Source organism: Mya arenaria, chromosome 10 (assembly GCF_026914265.1).
Source record: "Mya arenaria isolate MELC-2E11 chromosome 10, ASM2691426v1".
NCBI classification, from domain to species: Eukaryota; Metazoa; Mollusca; class Bivalvia; order Myida; family Myidae; genus Mya; species Mya arenaria.
This window is the reverse complement of record NC_069131.1, coordinates 60,511,290-60,524,095: the sequence shown is the minus strand read 5'-3', so window position 1 is coordinate 60,524,095 and position 12,806 is coordinate 60,511,290.

Genomic DNA, 12,806 nt, shown 5'->3' with positions numbered 1-12,806 from the left:
CGGTGCCGTTTCATTTTTTTAGTTCAGTATGTGGTTATAGTCGAGCGCGGATAGGAACGATATTCAAGGGACAGTACATTTAATACACGTCCAAGTCATTAAATCTCTGTATCTGTTTGAAGGTAGATAAGACGTTAGTTCAAACCAGAAACTACAGCACACAATTATCTGCGATAACCACCAAAGTTATCACACAGATCTTCGTATTACAAAACGCATATGGTAACTGCAGGTTGCAAAGCTTTCAATGTTTACATGACAATGCACGCCTAATTGAATTGTTTTCTACTAAAACTATCCACTGTTGTTCCTTGGATAAGTACATTCAATGTTAGCGATATTCAAATGTGGTAACCGGTTGAGACTGTAAACATGACCCGAGACGTCTTATTAATCAGCCACCTTAGTAAGTTAAGTCCATAACCATTGAATAAACTAATTAACGACCTTCGAAATGCTTATCTTTCGGACATTGACATTCACTATCATTTGACTATCTGACCGTATTTCGTAGCTATACGTTCTGGTATTCTGCGTTTGGTTGCTATTCTTTTTGTTTTTCGGTGCTTTTAGTTTAAAAAATAATTCCAAATTTATCATACCCACCAAAGCCAACACTTAAACCGACCTCCCGACTCAAGAGTCCGTGCCTTTGGTCAACGTCAATCAACAGAAGATTCCAGAACGCGAGGAAACAATTAAAAAGATCAATACGATACAGATTCCCCAGGAAACAATTAAAAAGATCAATACGATACAGATTCCTCAACACGAAGAAAAACATCCGACGTAACGAAGTCCAGAAATCTGCAATAAACAAAAGAACCCGAAGAAATAAACAATATGACAAGTAGTCTTCAACCATTAAATAAACAATAAGACAAACAGTCGCCAACCAATAAATAAACAAGCAACGCCGCAATGCAACGAAACCAGGTTTTTAATGATTGACAGAATAACTTCAGCCTGTGTCTGTTTTTCTATTTTTAGTAACAGTGACCTTGACCCTAGGGACCCCAAATGCAACTCATTGAAAGGTATCCATAAACTCTTCCTTTATACCAAGTTGTGTCAGGATATGTCAACCCTAACTTAAATTATTCAGTTTCAACCATTTTTCTATTTTTAGCAACAGTGACCTTGACCTTGAATCTAGGGACCCAAAGGCAATCCCATGAAAGGTATCCATAAACTCTTCCTTTATACCTGGTTTGGCCAAGATATGTAGACCCTGACTAAAATTATTCAGTTTCAACTGTTTTTCTATTTTTAGTGACCTTGACCTTGAATCAAGGGACCCCAAAACGCAATCCCATGAAAGTATCCATTAACTCTTCCTATAGACCAAGTTTGGTTAAGATATGTCAACCCTAACTAAAGATATTCAGTTTGAACCATTTTTCTATTTTAAGTAACAGTGACCTTGACCCTAGGGACCCCAAATGCAATCCCATGAAAAGTACCAATAAACTCTTCCTATAGATCAAGTTTGGTCAAGATATGTCAACCCTAACTAAAGTTATTCAGTTTCAACCGTTTTTCTATTTTTAGGAGCAGTGACCTTGACCCTAGGGATCCCAAACGCAATCCCATGAAAACTATCTTTACACTCTTCCTGTACACCAAGTTTAGTCAAGATATGTCATCCCTAAGTAAAGTTATTTAGTTTCAACCGCTTTTCTATTTTAGTAACAGTGACTTTGACCTTGAACCTAGGGACCCCAATCGCAATTCCAGGAAAGGTACCCATAAACTCTTTCTAAAGACCAAGTTTGGTCAAGATATGTCAACCCTTACTAAAGTTATTCAGTTTCAACTGTTTTTCTATTTTTAGTAACAGTGACCTTGACCTTGACCCTAGGGACCCCAAACGCAATCCCATGAAAGGTCTCCATAAACTCTTCCTATAGACCAAGTTTAGTCAAGATATGTCATCCCTAACGAAAGTTATTCAGTTTCAACCGTTTTTCTATTTTAGTAACAGTGACCTTGACCTTGATACTAGGGACCCTAAATGCAATCCCATGAAAGGTACCCATAAACTCTATCTATAGACCAAGTTTGGTCAAGATATGTCAACCCTTACTAAAGTTATTCAGTTTCATAGGTGAGTTTGACGCCGCCCGGGCGCCCGCCCGCCCGCCCGAACAACGACGTTCGCCATTCTAATTACCAGGTTTCACTATGTGAAAACCTGGTTAATAAATAAAATACAACAAGCAGTCGCCAACCAAGTAATAAACAATACGACAAACAGTTTCCAATCAATAAATAAACAATACGACACACCGTTTCCATAACCAATGTACCTAAGTTCCAGTCGTCAACCACGAACATTATTAAACATGTCAAATTGCAAAATTAATACTTACTATACTTCAATAATTAGAAATACGTTTGATATAACAGAAACAAATACATATATGTGTGTCACCTTGGAAATAGTAATGAAGTTTTTTAAGTATCAAAATGTTGTGATGGCTGTACTATTAACGTCTTAATTTTATACAATACTCCTTGTGAACATTTAAAGAAAGTAATTACAATTATCAGTGCGATCTCTTAATTATAAATGATACTTTATTGCTTAAAATACTTAATATAAAAGTGTCAACTATCACTCATAATTACCAGTAGGGCTATCATTTCCATACTTAATTGGTTATTTAGTATAACAAGCATTTATCTGATCAGTTAGAAATACAAGTAACATTGTTTTCAGAGCTTGACGTTCTCGTGTATTGTCCTTAACTCTCCGATGTACATTTTGCAGTTAGCTTTAAAATAGTTTATATTAAAACTGCACTCTTACAGATTGAACGTTTTGACAACTTTTTTATATTTTGTCTTGAAACGAGCCAATTTTTGCGAAACTCAATGGAAACCAGTTATATAAGACTGCTGACAAAAATCAGATCGCAGATATTTATGTTCAAAAATTGATGTTTTATGCATTTTTCTTAAACCGTTAGTAACGTTAGTAATGGAGGCACGGAATAGTAGTAACATGAATGACTTTATAGCAAATCTGAATGACCAAAGGATAAGCGATATATAAACTCTTTCTTGGATTGTAAAAATACGGTAGATGACAAACGTATTTAGAAATGTCATGGTATCAAAACTTGACGATGTACTTATCCAGTAAGCTTGAAAAACGTTCGGGGCGTATGTACATAGTAAAATAACAATTATAAAAAAATATGATTTTACAAAACATGTAGAACAGCTAGAATGAATTTTCATAGCACTTATCACATATATAGTACATTTTAACCTTATGCGAATAAAACAGAAATGTTAAAATCAAGTAGAACTTACAAGAAAGCTATGCACAATGCAGTCATTGACTATAAACTATCTTTTATATGTAATCTTAGAAATATGAGAAATTAATCGTCCAAGGAATATTGGAAATACATAAATAGTCTGAATTTAAAACCAATGAATGCTAAACTTGATGAGAATACATTTCACGACTTTTAAAAAAAACACAGCCTAACTCTGTGGACGACGACACAGGGGAAAACCCTCATGTTGACTTGCCAGATGTTGATTATATTTACACTATTGATGAAACCATCACTGCTGAAGCAATTAAGAAAGCAATGATATATATATATATATATATATATATATATATATATATATATATATATATATATATGCAAGAGTATTTAACAAAATTCTCAGCATTGGAATAGTACCAGAACATTAAAGGCCAATCACTCTTCTCGGTTTAGATTAATTATTTACTTCGGTTATAAATCAAAGGCTTACCAGAAAATGAAATGAAATGAAATTCTAGATAAAAAAACAAGCACGTTTTAAGTGCATTTGTGCTTCATTTGTTAGCAGAATTTTGCAAGAACAAAACACTAAACTATTTAGTGCGTTCATCGATTTTTAGAAAGCCTTTGATTCTGTCTGGCGTGCAGGTCTCTGGTCAAAACTTGTGAAATATAATGCTAATTGAATAAAGAATATGTACCAATGTATTAAATCTTGTTTAAAGGTAAACTATAATATTTCTGATTACTTTGACTGTGGCAGGGTTTACGTCAAGGTGCAAATTTATCACTGGGTTTGTTTCCTATTTTCTCAATTGTAAATACTAAGAGCGAATTTATTCAGTCAATGGATAATTTTATTAATTATAAAATTTTATGGAATTTATATATTAATATAAATAAATTAACTATATAAGTATTTGGTGAAATACCCAGAAGAAAGAGAGATATTGTTGTGTAAGGTCAAAGATTCGAAGTTGTAGAACATTTAAATAGTTATGTGTGTTTGTTTTCATAGAATAGAACATTTGTAACCGCTCAAAAGCAGGTTATTGACCAAGCTAGAAAAGCCTTATTCAGATTATATGTTAAAGTAAGGAATTTAGATCTATCGATCGTCCGTCATTTGAAACGCTTTGAAAATACTGATGCACTCACTTTGTTATATGGTTGTGAAGTTTGGGGTTTTGGTTATCGAAATTCCATAGAGTAACACACTTATTGTATGAAGCATATTTTGAATGTAAAGAAAAGTACGCCACATGTAATGCTCTAAGGCGAATGGGTCGATTCCATCTTCGTATTGTTAATAAAAATGATTATAGGATTATGATATAAACTGACTTTCTATATGTATAATGTATACTTAATCTCCGATTTTGTATAATGTAATTTGGAAAGAGTCGTTTCATAATAATAAGCCACGTGCATGGTTATACAGTGTTAAACATATTTTTGATGAATGTGGATTGAGTTTTATATGACAAAACCAGTACTATGACGGTACGAAAACAATCCTATTGAACCTTGTAGAGACATCACTGAAGGATTAATCTAAGCAAACTTTGAGAAGTCTTGTAAATGAGTCATCAAAATGCTATAATTACCGATTGTGAATAAAGGTTTGAAGAAATTCAACTTTCTATCCCTGCCATGCTTATCAAGTCTTTCATAAATCTTTGAAATAACCATCTACATGTTGAAAAGAGCCACTGGCATGGTATTGAAAGAAATGAAAGAAAATTAGTATAGTTTGGTGTAGAGGTCTTGTGGAACTGTCATATATCAATAAACTACCGGAGAGCATGAAATAAAGATTTATCATTCTTTCTTACATCTTTTACTGTTCTGGATTCCGGCCCCGATTTCTCGAACAATTTGTACAAATTGTTTAATGACATTTTTTAAAAGAGTTTTGCGACTTTTTCAGGAACGGCTACGTTACTAATCTAAGATATTTCCCATAAACTCCTTTTTCGATTTGTTCAAAGAAAGTATATTGCTAAGTGAAATAAGGTTCTTGAACCAGATAAAGCTTGAGAGATTTCGAAAAATTGGGACCAGATGTATAGCCAATCTGCAAATTTGTATTCCTTACTGTTAATAAGCGATAGCTGCGCTGTGGGGCCTAGCTCTTATCCCATTTTTTGTTAAAAAGTGTAATAAGATTATAACGGCAAACATTTTTGTATGCTTTTCACATTTTCACCCATCAAGTTTATTCTTAATCCAAATTAAATATTAATGGTTTCAATTGATAATTGTCTTTCGCATCTCTTTCCTTTCTCTACTAGAGTCAAAACTTTTTTTAGATCTTTAAGCTACTAGTTTTGTTGTTAAAATTGTTAAAAGAGTTAAAAGGCTTCTTTCACAAGCTAAAACCACCATTGTATACACTGACCTGGCAATATTTATTGTAGCTGTAAAGCAGTATGATGTTGTCTTTACGGAAGTGGCGGGGGAAGAGGTGACTGTCAACGTGTTTCATGAAGATACCCATCTTCCGGATATCGAAGCCCGTCCAGAGACTCCCGGTATGTTAATTAATATTTCCAGAAGTTATGAGGGGATGGGTGGGTGTCGGCTCGGGACGGGGGTTACCGGTGAATGATTGGCGCTGTTATTGTTCACATGAGCCGTTATTTTTTACTTAAAAGGTTTCATGAAGTTTCATTTCCTTCCAATAAAAGGGTGAAAACACCAATGCTATGTTATAATCTGTTCTAGCTTAGGCATAGGGGTTCATCTCGATTTTTTTTACTCTATATACAACGTGTTTTTTTCGAGAGAAACCCCCGTGGCTTTAGGCGTGATAGTTGTTTACAGTATGCAGACAAACTTAGTGAAAAGAAACATAACATACCGTGTTATACAAAAACTGAAAACAGATATGTTCGGTAGACAAAAGAAGACGATGTAAATGTCAAATAACTCCCAACTTCGAATTATACATTTGTTCACGACACGTCTGATTCGTATATTATCAGAGAACGATACTTTTCCATTTGTTTATTTGCGGGGGACACACAACACACTTGCATTGTATATTTCCTGAGGATGACACATTGATAATTTATTATTTTTTTTGCCGTAGTGGATACGCTTGCATTGTATATTTCCTGAGGAGGACACATTTGTATTTGTTTATTTGCAGTAGTGGACATGCTTGCATTGTATATTTCCTGAGGAGGACTCATTTCTATTTGTTATTTGCAGTAGTGGGCACGCTTCCATTGTAAACTTCCTGAGAACACATTTGTATTCGTTTATTTGCAGAGGATGACACATTTGAGTACCTGCATAATGCCAGCACAAATCGAGTGTTCATTGTGGCGGTGATTCGGGAACTAGGCCGGCAGCTCCTCGACCCTCGTAGATCTGTACAGGGGGACAAGGATGGCTGGAGGGAACATATACACACGGTAATAGAGTCAGGGCCGGTATTCATAAATGATATAAAAGTCATTTTCAGAATTAAGTCATTTTCTTCAGTTCAGTATCCCACGAACCATCAAATATAATAACTAGGTATATTCTAGGATACTTATTTGCATTGCTTTTAATGGGAGAAACATACATTTGAGTAAAAATTACTTAAATTTGTCATTTATTTTGAATGTGAAGAAGGAATCAACTTTAGTTGAAAACGTATGTATGATTATCGGACAAGATGTGTAAATCATATGGAATGTCGTATTTATTTTGCCTGGTCAAAGAACGGAGCGACTGTCACTAGCTTTAATGTTGCTGGCATAAATGTAGTGGTTAATGGTTGGCCCATTTGTGTTATTACATGAGAAATATATAAGAGTCGTTAGTATACATAATAGACACGGTTAACTCTTACGCTCCTTGTACATTATACAAACGTTGGCCAGGGTAATTGTACGTGTGTTTCGAGCTGTTTTTGATTAGTAAATAACAACAGTCGTAACTCGTTATGTCGAAGTCGTCGGGACGTATGTATATGTTCAAGACAACGAGCATTCGATACACACAAACACACGACTGTCAATAACATGCAGGGGTTCAAAACGGACGAAAATAAACATTTCTGTCTAGACACAAACTATAACGGAAACGCGCCATTGTCGCCGTTTCTCATAAAACGCTGCTCGTACATAAGTAGAACATTGTACATTTGTTTCGTCATGGAACTGTTTTTCAGTGCATACATAGTTATCAACTGTTAAGTATTAACTGAATAACTATTAGCACATGTATCCTACTAAAATAATATTGTAATAACTTTTTAATACCTTTTTTATGAATCCAAAACACGTTCTCTATTTAGACAAAGGTAGAGATTGCAAGATGGAAGGAGCGATGTCGAGCAAGCCACGCCCACTTTGCTAAGACACGTGAGGTGATTGGCGAGCTCGAACGAGAGAGAAACAGGCGTCTACCAATCAGAATCCAGAACTACTTTCGGCGTAAGGTGATTGGCCAATTCCGAAGTTTTGTTGGGGTGGCAATCAAGTGCCCATGCTTTGGCAGAGGATGAAGAGTTCATCAGCGGAAATGCGCACACGAAAAGAGAGACGATGCAACCGGAAGGTGATTGCACATCGATGCAGACCTTCTTACGGTGGTAAATGATTGCTCAAGTTTGAAGTATATTTGGAGCTTCTTTCGCAGATGATGAGGAATCCATCCACCAAGATGCCTGAAAAGAAGTGATATTCATCAGGAAAAAACCCACAAGCCTTGAAACGAGAATCATGGCTAATCTATCATCTAAGGAGTCGTGGCCCGAATATGTTATGGTCGCATTTGTCATCATTAATGGTATTTCCATTGACATAGGAGTACTTCCGGCAAAGGGTGCGTTAGTCGATTCCGAATCGCATATATGGTAGTTGCTACATTTACATTCGTGTCTGGGCGCCGACAGATGTAAACACTAGCATTGCTTTAGGCAATAGACCCGGTACGTCAAGAACCATTAACAATTTTACAACATCAACAATAAAGAATTAAAGCGAGCGTGACGTTTTTCAAGATAACTGCATGGTTATAGAGCCTTGCTTTGGCAACGAATTCATCAGCGGAAATACGACAGGAGATACATCCAGGACAATGGGATAAAGAATACTACTAGAAAAATGAACATTGCATAAGAAGTCTCAATTTGAGGATCTTGCTTTGGTAGATGAAGACTTCATCAGCGGAAATGTGCCATGAGAAGAGAGTCAGACCAAGCAACAAAGAGGCCACTTAGTTGGTTGATCCATGCCTGATACAATTACAAGAGGCGAATATTCAACTGAGGAGGCATACGCTTCAGGAAAAAACATCTAACCAGGGCATACATATCATCTTATGAGGCGTGTCCCGAATACGGTACGTTCGCCATAGACTATTAATCATGGTATATGCATGGACATCAATCAATCAATCAGAATGAAAAACTACTTTCGGCAAAGGGTGATTGAGTCGATTCCGCATTGCATGTATAGTAGCTGACGCAATTTCACTCGTTTTCGTGTGTTAGCAGATGTAAACTTAAACATAGTTTTATGCAATAGAACCGGTACGTCAAGAACACTCAACATAAAACTTTAAACGTGACGCGCGTTTCAAGGTGACTGCATGGTTTTATAGCCGTGCGTTGGCAAGAATTCATCAGCTCAACTACGGCAAGAGATACAAGAATGACAAGGGGAAAAAAGAAGACTACTAGAAAAAGGTACCTTTTATAAGGAGTCTCCAGTTAGAGGATCGTAGTTTGGTAGAAGATGAATACTTCATCAGCGGAACTACGCCCACGAGAAGAGAGTTCGGTCAAGCAACAAAGGAGTTACTAAGCAGGGATGCAAAATCTCTAACGGATGAAGATGATCGGTCAATTTCGATGTATAGTTGGTTCATCCACTAACATGACTGATACCATTACAAGAGGCGAATATTTATCTGAGAAGGCATACGCTTCAGGAAAACATCACAAGCATTGAACGAGTATCAGGGCTATCAAAGGATCATCAAAGGATGCGTGGCCCGAATAATGTATGTTTGTAATTAATGGTTATCATTGATTGCATTTGAATGGACATCGTTCAGTTACAATAAAGAAGTACTTTCGGCAAAAATAGTGACTGATTCGATTCCGAATTGCATGTACATTATGTGCCACAATTAGACCCGTGCCCCTGCGTTGGCAGATGTAAACATTACCATTGTAATAGGCCCGGTACTTCAACAACCATTAACATAGACCTTAAAACGTGACGCGTTTAAATGTGACTGCATGGTTTTATAGCCGTGCGTTGGTAATGAATTCATCATCTCAACTGCGGCAAGAGATACAGGGATAACAATGGAAGAGAGAAGATTACTATAAGATGGTACCTTATATAAGGAGTCCCAAGTCTGAGGATCTTGCTGTTGCAGATATAGATAAATCTCGGCACGGATGCAGCAAGAGATCGTCGATGACCATATTAACAAACTCCTTTGAATTGAAATGTCCACACTTAATACAATGCTCTAGGTGCATTGTGTTGGTAGGTAAATATTTTGGCCCACGCGGATGCGGCAAAAGTGACAACGTGCACCATACAAAACAAGTGTTGTTAAAAATGCGACTCATTGAAGTTGAATTCACGTGTTGAGAGCAGCGCTTCGGCGGATCAAATATTCATCCCAACGGACGGGGAATGAGATACAGTGTAGGTTGAAAGAGACTGTTACAAACTGATACGTTTCACAACCATCATACGGTTCGAAGAAGGCGCTCTAATTTGGTTGAGATATAAGTGACGTGTTTCATAGATATTACAGTCCAAGACGACAGCGTGAACAGAAACAAGGAAATCAGTTGCGTATTAACGCATATAGACAGATCCAGACTTCATATACACTAATGCGACCAATATCACCCTGCTACTGAACTTTGGACAGCGTTGCTGTGATACAATTGGCAGCTTCAAGGTCAAAGTCAAGGTCATACATAGGGCCATGGATTTTAGCGTATGATTTATATTAACTTGATACGGAAAAAAATAACTTTTGCAATTTCTGTAACTGGATTTACGAAAAAGTGTAAATAAATAGTAAAATTCTTTCTTACTATGATAACTTATTATGATATTTTCTAATGATGATCTTAATTACTTTCACCAGTTACTATCAAACTATGACCTTTTCTTGTGATGAACTTACCATTTAATCTGTTCACATGACTCACTTTGGCCTTTTATAGTGTTGAGCTTACCATATAATCTTTTCACGTGTTAGACTATGACCTTTTCTAGTGATGAACTTACCATATGACCTTTTCACGTGCCAGACTATGACCTTTTAGTGATAAACTTACCATATAATCTTTTCCCGTACCAGACTATGACTTTTTCTATTGGCTGGCCATGACCTTCACCGGCGACGATCACTTTCACAAATGCTAAATATATATGACCTTCATCAGTGCTAAACTTACGATAAATACTTGCTACGACCGTCACCAATGGGGAACTTACCTCTCGCCAATGGCTATCAGGGGTGGACTTTTCTGTGGTTGACCATTTCCATTGACTGTTTACAACATATTCCATTTACTACATTGACCTTCACGGTAACTAATTAACTGTGACCTTCCCCAGTGTCCAATTAACTTTGACCTTCACCAGTGACTTATTGACTACAATGTATGACCTTCGCTGGTGACTAATTGGCTATGACTTTTGACCTTCGCCGTTGATCAAATGATTTCGACCTTCATTGACCTTCGGCAGTGATTAACTGATTATAACATGTACCACTGACTAAGTGGCTTAGATGTTATGCTGTGACTAACAGGGTTTGAACTTCACGAGTGTCAAACTGACTGACAACTACCAGTGACTATATAACCCCGACCTTTGCAAGTGATGTTCTATGAACTTCACTGATGACTATTGGATGACTCATCAGTGAATTATCTATTAACTGAGCATGATCTTTCCCCTTGATTAACTTTCTATGACGCTTTACAGTAGCTGACTATGACTTTCACCTGTGACTAACTATGTGTATTTCCAGTAATTAATTGACTATAAACAATTCTAGAGACTTACTTTCATGAGTGACTGACTGACCATGACTTTCATCAGTTACTGACTAAATGACCTTATCCAGTGACTAACTGACTATGACTTCACTTGTCAAGTTGCTGACTTACTATCACCTTTATTGAGTGGTAAACTTACTAAGGTCGTGACAAGATGTCGATGCTGTGTTAGATTATTTATACTCGCATTCAGGCAAGGCCTATTCGGCGAGTGCTCCGATAGGTTTGTCAGTCATTATAGGTTTTTCGAGCACAGTGCACAGACAGACATGGGAGACCCATTTAACGTCCCTCCTATAAGACGATGTTTTTGTGATGCGGCGGAGAATGGAACTTGCTATTCCTGGATTGACAGTCAAGTGGATTACCACTAGGCCACGGATCCACCAATGTAACCTTACCCTTAATAGTGACCTACTGTTACTGAATTTTACATTCACACGTGCTTAAGTGACAACTTTGTTAATCAGTGACTTACGATGACCTCCACCAGTGACCTACTACATGTATGACTGTTAGCAGTGACTAAATACCCTTTAACAGTAACTGAATGGCCTATTTCAAGTGACAAAGACTTTGATTGGTGACTTTTTGTGATCTAGCTAGCAACTTAGTAGTAGCTGACTTTCTTATTTTCAACTTTTCCAGTCACTTATTGACTGTCATCTCATCAAGTTACTTTGACCTATTCCAGTGACTAGGTAACTATGAACTTTTCCAATATTTTCCAGCGACTAGGTAACTATGAACTTTTCCAGAGACTAGGTAACTATGAACTTTTCCAGAGACTAGGTAACTATGAACTTTTCCAGTATTTTCCAGCGACTAGGTAACTATGAACTTTTCCAGTATTTTCCAGCGACTAGGTAACTATGAACTTTTCCAGAGACTAGGTAACTATGAACTTTTCCAGCGACTAGGTAACTATGAACTTTTCCAGTGACTAGGTAACTATGAACTTTTCCAGTATTTTCCAGCGACTAGGTAACTATGAACTTTTCCAGAGACTAGGTAACTATGAACTTTTCCAGAGACTAGGTAACTATGAACTTTTCCAGCGACTAGGTAACTATGAACTTTTCCAGTGACTAGGTAACTATGAACTTTTTCAGCGACTAGGTAACTATGAACTTTTCCAGAGACTAGGTAACTATGAACTTTTCCAGAGAATAGGTAACTATGAACTTTTCCAGCGACTAGGTAACTATGAACTTTTCCAGTGACTAGGTAACTATGAACGTTTCCAGTGACTAGGTAACTATGAACTTTTTCAGCGACTAGGTAACTATGAACTTTTTCAGCGACTAGGTAACTATGAACTTTTCCAGCGACTAGGTAACTATGAACTTTTCCAGTGACTAGGTAACTATGAACGTTTCCAGTGACTAGGTAACTATGAACTTTTCCAGCGACTAGGTAACTATGAACTTTTTCAGCGACTAGGCAACTATGAACTTTTCCAGAGACTAGGT